Below are 14,353 nucleotides of genomic sequence, written 5' to 3'. Positions count from 1 at the left end.
AGACCCATGTTTGTAATATCTCGCTCCTCGGAGCCTAATGAATAAATACTTGAGTCATAAAGTTATGTTGTGATGTCATGTTGTATTTACACATGTCGAGCATATTGTGTGTATGACTGAAATGCTTGGTATGTGTGGGATCCGACAATCTAGTTGTTTATCCTTCGCAGTCTCTCTTATGGGGAAATGTAGTCTAGTGCTTCCATGAGCCATAGTAGTCCGCTACAGCCTAGTTCACCAGAGTCCTGTTAGCCCAGCACTACTGCTCAAGACACTTGACTGGCCGGCATGTGTTTCACTTCGTTCCTGTGTCTGTTCCTTCGGGGAAATGTCAGGCGGTGACATCCGGAGTCCTGTCTAGCCTGCTACAGCCCGGGTTCCCGGAGTCCTGTTAGCCCAGTGCTACAGCCCGGATTCACACGCTGCTGACCGACATGCTCGATGTGATTCATGTATGCCTGTCCCCATAGGTTAGTGCCGCTTTGGGTTCACGACTAGCCATGTCGGCCTGGGTTCTTTGTCATATGTATGCTAGTGACACTATCATATACGTGAGCCAAAAGGCGCAAACGGTCCTGGGCCAGGTAAGGTGGCACCCGTGAGAATACCGTGCGTGAGGCCACAAAGTGATATGATGTGTTACATGCTAGATCGGTGTGACTTAGAATCGGGGTCCTGACAGCGTTGGTATCAGATCCTGACTGCCTGTAGGATTACCAAGCCAAAATGGTCGAAGTTGTGTCTAGAAATGCTTTAGTTATGTAGGGAAATTGATTGTGGAAGGGAACGTAAGGCTCTTTTTACTCCTTTACCTTATGTCCTTCTGATCGGAGTCAACCTCTTCTTTTCTACGGGGATTAAGAACTAGGCCTTCTCATCTATCTATCAGGATGACGTGTTACTAAACCATAGTTGCCTAGGATTGTTGAGTTTAAGCCCGAGTTTGGTTCCTACTACTTCTGTGTGTTGGCAGTTCATCTCAGAACTTTGATATTGTGATGTTAATTGGTTATGCCACCATTTTGCAGGATGTCTCAAATCATTTTGAGCATTTACAGCCGTTATGATGTCTGAGTCATCCCAGGTTTCTAAATAGTCTGATGCATTTGTAAATCCCTTCTTCCCGTCCTCGATGTTCCTTCGGGCCAGATTAAGCACACTACACGGTCTGTGAGGTACTCCGTTGCCTCAGCGTATATGTTGGAGCTACTATTGTGACTCTAGGTGTGTTATGAAACCATCTAGTAATCTCGCCATGTTTTGTGTTCCCAGTGTGATGAATCTGGCCACCATTCTCGAAAGCATCCCGTGATGCCATTTAGTTAGTAGGTATTTTATTTTTGGGTCCTTAAACCCAAGATTCATTCTACTTACATCATGTTGATAGTGTTGCTAGTACCTTTAGGATGTTAGTAACCTTTGCATTAGTCCTTGAGGTCCGTGGTATTTCCTTCTTCCAAATACTATGAACCACTTATGGCAGAAGTTTGTTGGATCAAAAGATCACAACAAGAGTGCTCTCGATGAGTTCCCCATTCTATATTGTGACTCTGCCAGTCCTACCGTTCTGCATGGGTTGTCCGAAAGAAATGTTGAGCTTTGCTCGACATACTAATCTATGCATCCACAACTCAGAAAATTATATGTTCCTCGAGTTGTTCCTCTTCAGTTGTATCCCGACCATCCTCTATCAGTTGATAGCAAAGAGTATGTGTGCATTTGTGTTCATCAATGCCCTTTTATTCTTGTGGTCCGTCAAGCCATTCTATTCCGGAATGACTAGGAGAAACAAACTCCAGTATCTCATCCATATCCAGGATTGGGTCAAAGTAGTTGTGTTCTGTTCTGCAGATCAAATGCCAATCCAGCTTTTGCTCTGTTCTATCCTGGAGTATTACCCCCTTTATGTCAGGATTGTCATGAGAATTGCACCATCTCTTATGCACTCTTGACGCAGTGATACTTCTCGCCATCATCATTCTCTCCTCGGTTCCGTGTTGTTGCAACCAGAGTACCGACAAGTGAACCATGATGTGTGAAATCAATACTCCTAGCAACTGTGTTGCTTGGTAGTTATGGACATTATTATCATTCTTAGCGTGTTGGTTATCGAATCACTATTCTAGGATTGATCGTGCTACCTGGTCCTTATTTCTGGTGCACTATTCGATCAATGAGTTAGGATTGTGTCAAACCCTTGCTCTATTGGTCACATCGTCTTGCCTCGCAAAGCAAGATTGTTCTCGAGCTTCGTAACATATCGGTGTTTCGTGAATTTCCAAATATCTTCTCGGAAGTGTTAGCAGGTTGTCACCTGACTGCTATGTTGAGTTCGTGATCAAGTTGGTTTCTTGTAAACCACTCCTTCTCCAAGAATCTGTGTTGGATACCCCTGAGCTAGTTGGTCAAGCTAAATAACAACTTGGAGAGTTGGAAGAAAAAAGCTTAATCCACTTAGTTCACTCCAAAGGGGATATCTTGTGTGTGTGTGTTGACGAGAGATGATACCTTCATCGATTGTTCCTCGTGATCGGTTGTTGAATCTATCATCTTGTCCAAACCTTGATTTGAGTGTGAGCTATCGTCAAATCAAGTTAGAGCCAACGATATTCATAATGTTGTCTTACTCGTGGTTGTTCCTCGAGCATACACCATTACATCCTTTGGTCTGACCAATACTATCACATTGTTCACATAATGGTGGAATTCCAGTGATATGGAAATTCCGATGAGTTGTTGTTGAGCCCATCAGCAGCATCTTGTCTCCTCCATGATTCATGTTGAACATTGAGCTATTGTTGGAACTTTTGCAATCATTGCCTTCGTGTTCAGCTCATGAGGTATATGTTTGGGTGAAAGAAGTGACTTTCTCTAAGTTCACGTGCATTAGGTGTAAGTTGCCGCCATGAATTTGAGAAAGGTTTGTTTTGTTTCCCTGGAATCATCCCAAGTTAGTCATGCACGTGCAAAGTGCTCTATGGTTTGATAGGTTGGCCGCCTCCACTCCATATGTGTTTCCTAGCACACCAAGCCACTGATTGACTTGTTCAAGGAAAGGAAGTTCCTTCTTAAGAGCATGACTTATGCAAGGACTTCAATATCCTCAATTATGGTTCCCCACCTGAACTCGGTAGTGTTTTATTATGAGACTACTACGTGATCATGATTGTCTGGGACAGTGTGTTCACCTGTATGTAGCAGAACCAGCTCATGTTTTGGAGCTTGCTATCATAGTTCATTTCCCGAGAATCTCGCAACGTCATCTCGTCGGTTTGTGTTGCAAACTTTCTTCTTCAGACATGCTGTCTGAAACATCCCATTACCAACCAGATCTGAATCTCAGGCAGATATGAAGGTTGGGTCAATCCCAGTATTTGCATTTTGTTCCCAGCTTGCACCCGTCATTGTGTCAGTCTGCCATGGGTCCCATTCATTTCAGGTGATAAGCAAAAATCATCCATTGCATTGTCCTCAACAAGGTAGTCCACATCATCCATTCTAGTCCAAGTACGTCATTTCTTCAAGCTCTGTCAAACGATCATTCGTAAATTGCCTCAGGCTGGTGAGAAGAGTTCCAATGATCTATGGATCAAAAGTAATTCTTTTTGCCACTTAAGGGAATAGTTCTTCGAGTCACCCTTCCAAGGTGCTCTGTTACGGGATCATGGCAATTATTTCCCCGCCACCCTGACACCATTCACCATCTTACTAAGCGTGTAATTGTTGCCCACCAAATCAAACCCCGTCATTTGTTCTTCCATCCCTCTCGATGTGTTCTGTGTCTCAACTCGAGATGTTTCAACATCTCATTCCGCGAGTCGGGATTGTATAGTTTGATCTTTGAGAAGATCAATCCTGGTAGAGTTTATTTTTGCCGTCACCGCGTGGATGAAGATCTCAAAAGCGAGGCTGTCAAGATCAACGTATGCAACGAATCAACCACCTTATGAGGTGCAACCTGGATCGTGAAGATTATGATAGCTTGTGTTTCCCCCTTCACCTTACCCTACGCTTGAATCTCGGGACGAGATTCTTGTTTAGTGGGGGTCAGCTGTCACAGCCCCAGTTCAGCCCTTGCCTGACTCTGCTCGCTCATCATGCCATCATGTTTAAACTTTGAAAGAAACTTGAAATGGGGATTGCCTAAACCCTAGCATTAAAGGAATTCACTAGGTTCAACCAAAATATTTTCAGTAAATCCAAATGGCTTTCAAAAATGTTCATCATTTATGGAAAATGCTATAACCAGTAACCAGAGGTGATGCACATTTTTCCATGACCTATTTGGGCTCTGAATTAAATCATACTCTATTTGCATTTGGACATTAAATGCTATAAAATATTTTAAATGTCCAAATATTCATGAACTGAAATGTTGGCTGTTGGAAATAATCCAAACAGTGGCCACAACAGTCTCATGATTTTTGAAAATGCTCTGGCATTTTTAATAAATCCAAAACAATTACAGATAATAGAAAACAGAAAGAATTAGAAAGAGAGAGAGAGAGAAAAGCCAACCTGGCCACTTACCTGTGCGGCCCATGAGCCGGCCCAGCCCACCTGGCCGTGCCAGTCATCCCCAACCTCTGCCAGTAGGCAGAGGAGGGACAACGCACGGCGCACGTGCGGGCGCCACGCCACCAAGCTGCCTGCCTGCGTCGCCTGGCCACCGCGACGCCTCGCGTCTTCTCCTCGGCGTCGCCTCGACCCCCTGGACGCCACTCTCCCCTCCTCTGCCTCTCCCTCGTCCCTCTCCCGCTAGACCGAACGCGCCCGCCGCCGATGACGAGCACCACTCCGGCCATCGCCTCCCCCTCGTTCCCTCGAGCAGCCCAGAAGCACCGTCGCGTCCTCCTCTTCCTCTCCACCGAGCCGTGCCCCGCCGGACGCCTCGAAGCACCGTCGCCGACCCCTTCATCCTCCTCGGGTCGCTGGAGATCCCCTCGCCGCCCCGCTTCGCTCCGGTTCCTCCCCGAGCTCGCCGTTGGCCTCATCGCAATCGCAGTGAGCTCCTACTCCTCCTTCACCTCTCTGTTCCTTCTGTTGCACGCCGTAGCCGCTGCACCACCTGCGCCTGAACGCCGGCCGCCGCTGCTGAGCTCGTAGCCGTCGCCTCCGGCCACCACAGGTCCGACTAGCACCACCAAACGACGCGCACCGGCGAGGGCACTCCAACGCGCCTAGCCGCGGCTCGAACCAGGCCCCGTAGCGCAATTCCGAGCCCCACCGCCGTCTCGGCCCTCGCCGGCGGCTAAACGCCAGCGGGTTGACCGCTTTGACCGGCAGGGTTGACCCCGCTGGCCCGTGAGACCCCGGTTTGACCTCCCCTGGGTCCTGACGTGTGGGCCCAGGCCCCTGTTTAATTACTGTTAGTTTAATTAGTGATTAATTAACTTAGTTAACCCATTGACTCACTGACATGTGGGCCCAGCCTTGCTGACATTTTAGTTAGCGTTAGCTTAGGGCTAATTAACTCAGTCAATTAGCTGAGTCACTGACCTGCGGGTCCCAGAGGTCAGGTTTGACCTGGCCGACCAGTTGACCCACTGACATCACCCTTGCACAATGTTGGCGTAGTAAAGCTTTTCTGGGATTTTAAATAAATCAGAAATGATTTATTTATTTCAGAAAATAGCTAAAACTTCTAAAAATCATAGAAAATAATCTATAACTCCAAATGAAATAATTTATATATGAAAAATTATCAAAAAAAATTCAAGGAATCTGTTTATGGCATTTTCATGCATGTTAGAACAACTTATGGCTGTGTTTAGGCCAATTCACATAAATGGAATTTAAACTCTCACATATGGAGTTTGAATTTGAACCTAGGGTTCAAACCAACTCCATTTAACATGTTGCTAGTTGCATTAGCTCAAACCACAGCATATTGACATGTCATGATCATGCATCATATTGTGCATTGCATTGATTGTGTTTCTTTCTCTGTTGCCAGTATTTGTCCCCTCTCGATAGATGTTGTACCGACGTTGTGATCGTTGACACTGATGAAGACCCAATGGTATCTTCAGAAGTGCCAGGCAAGCAAAAAACCCCTTGTTCATTCCGATACAAGCCCACTCTCTCGCTCCTGCTCTCTTTTACTGCATTAGAACAACAACGTTTCAACTGTTACATGCCGCGGTTGCTGAACCCTTTCCTCTGCATGACCTGTCATTGCCACAGTAAATAGATGAAACCCACTAGCATGAGTAGGAGTTGTTTGAGCCCTGATGTGCCTACTCATTCATGTTTGTTTGTCATGCCTGCTACTGCCTAGAGTTGAGTCAGGTCTAATTCATCAGGGATGAATTGGAATGTGGTGAACATGTCCTACTGTTGAGAGCTAAGTGTGTGAACACGATTTGGTAAAGGTAGCGGTGAGAGGCCATGTAGGAGTACATGGTGGGTTGTCTTATTGCAGCCGTTCTTAGGAACTGAGTTCTGTGTTTGTGATCCATGAACAGTTACTACCACACATTGGGCTCCGGGCGCTCCAAGCTCTCTCGACTTATTAATCAACTCGATCTCTGTCCAGGAGTTGCAACTAGTTTCTGGTGTTTGTAGGTAGTGTTAGTAGTCTACCAAGTGGCACCCGGTACAGGTGGGCTTGGGACAGACTAGGCACCATGGCACGGTGTACCAAGTGGCACCCGGATGGTGGGCTTGGGAACCCTGCTCACATCGTTTGGGGCCGTGAGCGACACCCCGGCCGTATCTCCTTGCGGATGGAACCCGAATAGGCGATAAACCTGGACTAGAGACTTGTTGGTTAGTCAGGTCATGGCCGACTCCCTCGCCTGGCTTCCGCTTGAAGGTTGCCGAGGTACATGACGTGTACAGGGTGATAAGTGGCGAGAGCGTGTGTGAAGAAGTACACCCCTGCAGGGTTACCATTATCTATTCGAATAGCCGGATTCCTCGGATATGGAAACTTGGACCCCTTGCATAGTTCATAGACAAGTGAAAGTGGATACTCTAAAACTCGCAAGATAAGCGTGAGTGCTATGGATGGCGTTCTCGCAGGGAGACGGGAGCGGATCCATAGTGGTGTATTGGTATGGTGAATTTGTGGACTCGTGTGCGCCACCTCAAAAGAGTTACTTGCAGTCGTAGTTCAGGTTAGCCACTGAGTCAAAGCTGGCTTGCTGCAGTTAAACTCCACCACCCTCTTTGTTGATACCGGTGCATATGTGGTTAGTTCTGATGTAAGTCTCGCTGGGTACATTTGTACTCACGTTTGCTTATTTTATGTTTTGCAGAGAGACTTCAATCTCGCTAGTAGTTCCACGTGGGCTTCGATGTTTAGCTTGTTACCTCAGCTACGATCTTGTACCCTTGGGAGGGTCTGGTAGATAGTCAGGCTCCTCAACCTTCTTCATTTTTAGTTGTCTATACTCAGACAAGTTAAGCTTCTGCATGTGCTTTGACTTGTATGCTCTGAATGTTGGGTCATGAGACCCATGTTTGTAATATCTCGCTCCTCGGAGCCTAATGAATAAATACTTGAGTCGTAAAGTTATGTTGTGATGCCATGTTGTATTTACACATGTCGAGCATATTGTGTGTATGACTGAAATGCTTGGCATGTGTGGGATCCGACAATCTAGTTGTTTATCCTTCGCAGTCTCTCTTATGGGGAAATGTAGTAAATGTAGTCTAGTGCTTCCATGAGCCATAGTAGTCCGCTACAGCCCGGTTCACCGGAGTCCTGTTAGCCCAGCACTACTACTCAGGACACTTGTCTGGCCGGCATGTGTTTTACTTCGTTCCTGTGTCTGTTCCTTCAGGGAAATGTCAGGCGGTGACATCCGGAGTCCTGTCTAGCCTGCTACAGCCCGGGTTCCCGGAGTCCTGTTAGCCCAGGGCTACAGCCCGGATTCACACGCTGCTGACCGACATGCTCGATGTGATTCATGTATGCCTGTCCCCATAGGTTAGTGCCGCTTTGGGTTCACGACTAGCCATGTCGGCCCGGGTTCTTTGTCATATGGATGCTAGCAACACTATCATATACGTGAGCCAAAGGCGCAAACGGTCCCGGGCCAGGTAAGGTGGCACCCGTGGGAATACCGTGCGTGAGGCCGCAAAGTGATATGATGTGTTACATGCTAGATCGGTGTGACTTAGAATCGGGGTCCTGACAGACACCGTAATCCTTTAAAGTTTTCCTCATCCATAGAAGTTGTGCACGACAACTACCGCAGCCACATACTCTGCTTCCGTGGACGAGAGACACACGCAACTTTGCTTCTTGGAAGACCACTCACCAAAGAGCAACCAAGAAATTGGCACCCTCCGGAAGTGGACTTCCTATCCACTTTGTCTCCCGCCCAATCCGAGTCCGAATAACCTACAAGCTTGAAGTTTGCTCCTCTTGGGTACCATAAGCCAAAGTTTGGGGTATGAGCCAAATATCGAAAGATTTGCTTGACCACCACAAAGTGACTTTCCTTAGGTGCGGCTTCAAACCATGCACAAATTCCCACACTCAACATGATATCCGGTCTAGATGCACAAAGGTAAAGCAAGGAGCCAATCATGGAGCGATATACCTTTTGATCCACTGCTTTACCATTGGGATCTATGTGAAGTTGGCATTTGACGGGCATAGGAGTGGACGCCGGCTTGACATCACTTAGCTTGAATCTCTTGAGCATGTCTTGAGTGTATTTGGCTTGGTTGATGAAGGTTCCTTCTCTTCGTTGCTTGACTTCGAACCCGAGAAAGAACTTCAACTCTCCCATAATGGACATCTTGAACTTGGAGGTCATGAGCGCGGCAAATTCCTCATTGAAAGCTTTGTTGGGGGAACCAAAGATAATATCATCAACATATAGTTGGCACACAAACAACTCCCCTTTGACGTTCTTAGTAAACCACAAACCAAAGAGTGGGTCGATTTTCCCAATTTCAAAACCACAATCTTGCAACAACTCGGTAAGGTGGTCATACCACGCACGTGGGGCTTGCTTAAGGCCGTAGAGTGTCTTATCAATTTGATACACATGATCGGGAAAGTAGGGATCCTCGAACCTGGGGGGTTGCTTGACATATACCAACTCATTAATAGGACCATTAAGAAAAGCACTCTTCACATCCATTTGTTGTAACTTAAAGTTATGATGAGAAGCATATGCAATCAACATGCGAATGGATTCAAGGCGAGCAACAGGAGCAAAGGTTTCACCGTAGTCGATACCCTCGACTTGGGAGTATCCTTGTGCTACCAAACGAGCCTTGTTGTGAATGATAATCCCATGAGCATCTTGCTTGTTCTTGAATATCCACTTGGTTCCAATGACATTATGGTTCCTCATTGGCCTTGGCACCAATCTCCACACCTTGTTGTGCTCGAAGTTGTTGAGTTCTTCATGCATGGCATTGAGCCAATCCGGATCCTCGAGCGCCTCATAGACCTTTTGGGGCTCAACACAAGAGACAAACACGTGATGTTCACAATAGTTTGCTAATTGTCTACCAGTGCTTACCCCCTTTCTTAAGCTTCCAAGCACATTTGTCATGAGATGATCTTTGGTGGATAGCTTGGATGCGATCTTGGCGGCACGACGCTCTAATTCCTCTTCTGGAGAGAGTTGAGGAGCGGCCACTTGATCTTGATCATCTTGAGCGTCGTTTTGAGCTCGTTCTTGATCTTGAACTTGCTTGGATGATAGAACTTGACCTTGGGCATCGCTTGGCGATTCAACACCATCTTGAGGTTGATCTTGCCCTTGGTCTTGTTCGTGAGGTTGAGGGCCTTCACTTTGTTCTTCGAAAGCGTGTGGGCCTTGAGTTGGTGATGGCTCCACGTGAGTGGAACATTGTCCTTCTCCTTCGGCCACAAGGGGATCCTCAATGGGTAGGATAAAACCAACACCCATTCTTCTTATGGCTTGGGGAGGAATTTCATCACCTACATCACAAGTGCCACTTTGCTCCACTTGGGAGCTTTTATTCTCATCAAACTCCACGTTACATGTTTCCTCAATAAGTCTCGTGGACTTATTGAGGACACGGTAAGCATGGGAGTTTGTAGCATAACCAACAAATATGCCCTCGTGAGCTCTAGCCTCAAATTTATACAAATGCACACCTTTCTTGAGAATGAAACACTTACACACGAACACCCGGAAGTACTTGAGGTTGGGCTTGTTACCGGTGAGTATCTCATATGGAGTCTTGTTCAAGCCTTTGCGGAGGTAGAGCTGATTGGATGCATGACACGCGGTGTTGATGGCTTCGGCCCAAAAGTTGTATGGAGACTTGAACTCCGCCATCATGGTCCTTGATGCATCCATCAACGTCCGCTTCTTCCTCTCCGCTACACCATTTTGTTGAGGGGTGTAAGGTGCAGAATATTGATGCTTGATCCCCTCATCACTAAGAAACTCATCCAAGGTGTAGTTCTTGAACTCGGTGCCGTTGTCACTTCTTATTGTTAAGATCTTTGCATTGTGTTGACGTTGAGCTTCATTTGCAAAGTCAATGACGGCTTGTTGGGTCTCACTCTTCCTCTTGAAGAAATATACCCAAGTGTATCTTGAATAATCATCCACAATCACCAAGCAATACTTCCTACCCCCAAGACTATCAAAATATGGAGGCCCAAAGAGATCCATGTGAAGGAGCTCCAAAGGCCTGTTCGAGTAAATGATAGTCGTGGGAGGGTGAGCCTTTTCATGTAGCTTTCCTTCGATACAAGCACTGCAAGCATGATCTTTGCAAAACTAACATTTGTTAGTCCACGAACATGGTCCCCCTTGAGAAGACTTTGAAAAGATCTCATATTGACATGGGCTAAGCGGCGATGCCAAAGCCATCCCACGTGAACTTTAGCCATTAGGCATGTCGCGGTCTTAGTGAGTCGCTCCGAAAAGTTAATCACATAGAGACCATTTTCGACATGCCCAACAAAGGCTACTTTAAGAGTCTTGCTCCACAAGAGGGCCACAGTATCAACATCAAAGAATGTGGCAAAACCCATGAGTGCAAGTTGAAGAACAGAAAGTAAATTGTATGCAAGGGACTCAACAAACATGACCTTCTCGATCGTGAGATCATGAGAAATGACAACCTTGCCGAGTCCCAATACCTTAGAGGACCAGGCGTCACCCCACTCGACGTTGGTGGGCATGGATGGAATCTTTTGCATGTCGACCACCAAGTCCTTGCTTCCGGTCATATGATTAGTAGCTCCACTATCGAGCAACCATGATCCCCCATCGGATGCAAACACCTACAAGAGATCAATGCTTGGTTTTAGGTACCCATTTTGTAATGGGTCCTTTGATGTTAGTAACAAGGGTCTTAGGAACCCAAATAGACCATTCAGTGTACTCATAAGGAGAACCAACAAATTTGGCATAAACATGCCCATCACTAGCACGGCACAACACATAAGAAGGGTTAAAGTCGCCGGCTTTGTTGGGAAGGGAAGCATTGCCCTTCTTGGCATCACTACCCCTCACGGTGTTCTTCTTCTTCTCCTTAGTAGCACCCTCTCCCTCCTTCACAAAGGTTTGTCATGAGAGGAGGAGGTCGTTTGGTCTTGTCATTCTTCTTCTTGTTCTTGGAGTCGGGCACGTACCCAACCCCTTCCTTGGCCACAACTCCCTTTTGGTTGATCAAGAGATCGTTGAGGTTCTAGGTTCTTGCCTTGTATGCAAGTCGCAAGACCTCTCTCAAGTTGCCCCTTTAGCTTAGCGTTCTCCTCAACGAGATGCACATGCTCACAACACGGGTTAGTAGCATTTGCATTATCAATTAACATCATACGAGGGAAAGTGGCTTTTTCCTTGGTTAGCTTTACTTGAAGTTGATCATGAGACTCTTTGAGGCTAGCATGAGCACCCTTCAAGACCTTGTGAGCCTTGTCAAGTAGATCAAACTCCTCTTTGAGTCTAGCAAGATCAACCTCAAGTTCGGCCTTCTCGGAGTTTAGCACATGAGAAACTATGAGGACATGATCATAATCTTTCTTTAACTTAGCATGATCAACGTTGTGTGACTCCTCAAGAGCCAAACGAAGACCACGCTCTTCCTCAAGAGCATTGGAAAGATCCGAAATCTCATCGGCATAGTCACGACTATGCCCTTCCATCTTAGTGATGGTGTCTTCGTGAGCCTCGATCATGTCATTGGCTTCACCAAGTTGTTCCAAGAGAGCAACAAAGTGCTTCTTGGATTTTCCCTTGAGTTTGCCCATAAAGGCCTCAAACTCGTTAGCCTCCACATTAGCTCCCTCAAGTTCATTAATGCTATCCGTCGGAGAAGGATGATTAATGATGGTAGTTTTGATATTGGGGGTTACCTTGTTGGTGGCTTTAGCCATGAGGCACTTGGCGGTGATGCTCTCATTGGGTGAGTCGAAGAGAGACACCCGTGAAGTCGTCGCAATGGCAACGGAGGCCATGGCAACCGACTCATCATCTTCATCATCGTCATCATCCTCATTGTACTCTTCTTGTACAACCAATGCCTTGGGAGGAGTCTTCTTGGTGAAGTTGTTCTTGTTGGGGAACGACTTGGCCTTGTCCTTTCGGATGAGCTTGCCACCATTGTCTTCCCTCTTCTCATACGGGCATTCCGCAACAAAATGACTCACGTTGCCGCAATTGTAGCAAGTCCTTACACGTTGCTTGCCCTCTTCGTGCCACTTGAGTTGTTTTTGCTAAAGTTTGGCCTCGAGTTTTTCTTGCTCCAAAATTGCCTTGAAGCAAGTGCCATGTGTTCATGATATGCATACTTCGTATCTTCGGGGTTGCTCTCCTCTTCTTCCTCTTCTTCTTCTCAACGGTGAGCTTGGCCTTCAATGCAAGGTTAGGCTTCTTTGCCCGTTGAGAACGGAGCACCGCATTGTCGGCGGTCTTGTCCAAAATGTTCATGGCCACAAACTCATCCAACACTTCGCTTGAGGTCAAAGTGTGGAAGTCCGGTCTTTGACGAATGACGGAGGACATGGCCTTGTGATAGGGGCATCATTGCCTTGAGGAATTTGCGCTTGATCCAATTGTCATCCGTGTCCTTGCTCCCGTGATCTCGTAGTGAGACCGCGAGTTTGGTTACTCTCCGATAAAGCTCACGAGGTTCTTCATCTTCTTTCATTGCAAACTCATCGGCCTCATCTTGTACCACTTCATAGTTGGAGCGTTGAATGCTTGCGCTTCCCCGGTAGAGAGAGACAACACAATGCCATGCATCTTTGGCCAAGGCGAAGGGACAAAGATGAGGTAGGTCTTCGGGTGGAATTGCATCTTGAATGATGAAGAGAGCATTCTCATTGAATTGATTGTCCGCGGCTTCTCGAGGAGTGAAGTTGCTTGGATCATGTGGATAGAAACCTTCTTCAATGATTCTCCAAAGGTTAGTGTTCACATGATTTAAATGACGTTTAAAGCGGTAAACCCAAGAATCAAATCCTCATTTTTCACAATCTTAGGGGGAGGACCGGCATGATTCAAATGAGTGGAAGGAACCGGTCCACCATAAACAAGTGGTGGTTCCACATGGGCAAAGATGCCGGTGCCATTCTTACCACTAGAAGAAGGAGCCTTTTCACTACTAGCTTCCCCCTTGTCGGGGATAGCATCCGTCACCTTGTTGGCGGGGTCACCCACTTTCAACGGTGCGGTGGATAGTTTAAGCCCCTCAAGAAATTTAGTAAACATGCTTTCAACTTCGGTCGTCATGGAGGTTTTCAATGTCTCCAAGGCCACATTGAACTCCTCACGAGAGACCGAGTTCCCCCATCTCCCGTAGACGAGATCGGATTCACACCGGAGTGTTCCTCCACACCGTCTACGGTATCAACCATACTCTTTGGACGGTAAAGTCCTTAATAAAGAGACGAGGCTCTGATACCAATTGAAAGGATCGATATGGTTGACTAGAGGGGGGTGAATAGGCAACTACCAATTTTTAACTTTTCTTATCAAATTAAACTTTGCATCAAAGTAGGTTGTCTAGATGTGCAACTAGGTGAGCAACCTATATGATGCAATACCAACAAGCAAAGCAAGCAAGAGAAGTAACACTAAAGAGCTTGCACAAGTAAAGGTAAGAGATAACCAAGAGTGGATCCGGTGAAGACGAGGATGTGTTACCGAAGTTCCTTCCCTTTGAGGGGAAGTACGTCTCCGTTGGAGCGGTGTGGAGGCACGATGCTCCCCAAGAAGCCACTAGGGCCACCGTATTCTCCTCACGCCCTCACACAATGCGAGATGCCGTGATTCCACTATTGGTGCCCTTGAAGGCGGCGACCGAACCTTTACAAACAAGGTTGGGGCAATCTCCACAACTTAATCGGAGGCTCCCAACAAAACCACGAAGCTTCACCACAATGGACTATGGC

Source organism: Triticum urartu, chromosome 5, assembly GCF_003073215.2.
Source record: "Triticum urartu cultivar G1812 chromosome 5, Tu2.1, whole genome shotgun sequence".
NCBI classification, from domain to species: domain Eukaryota; kingdom Viridiplantae; phylum Streptophyta; class Magnoliopsida; order Poales; family Poaceae; genus Triticum; species Triticum urartu.
Note: the sequence above shows the minus strand (reverse complement) of the source record.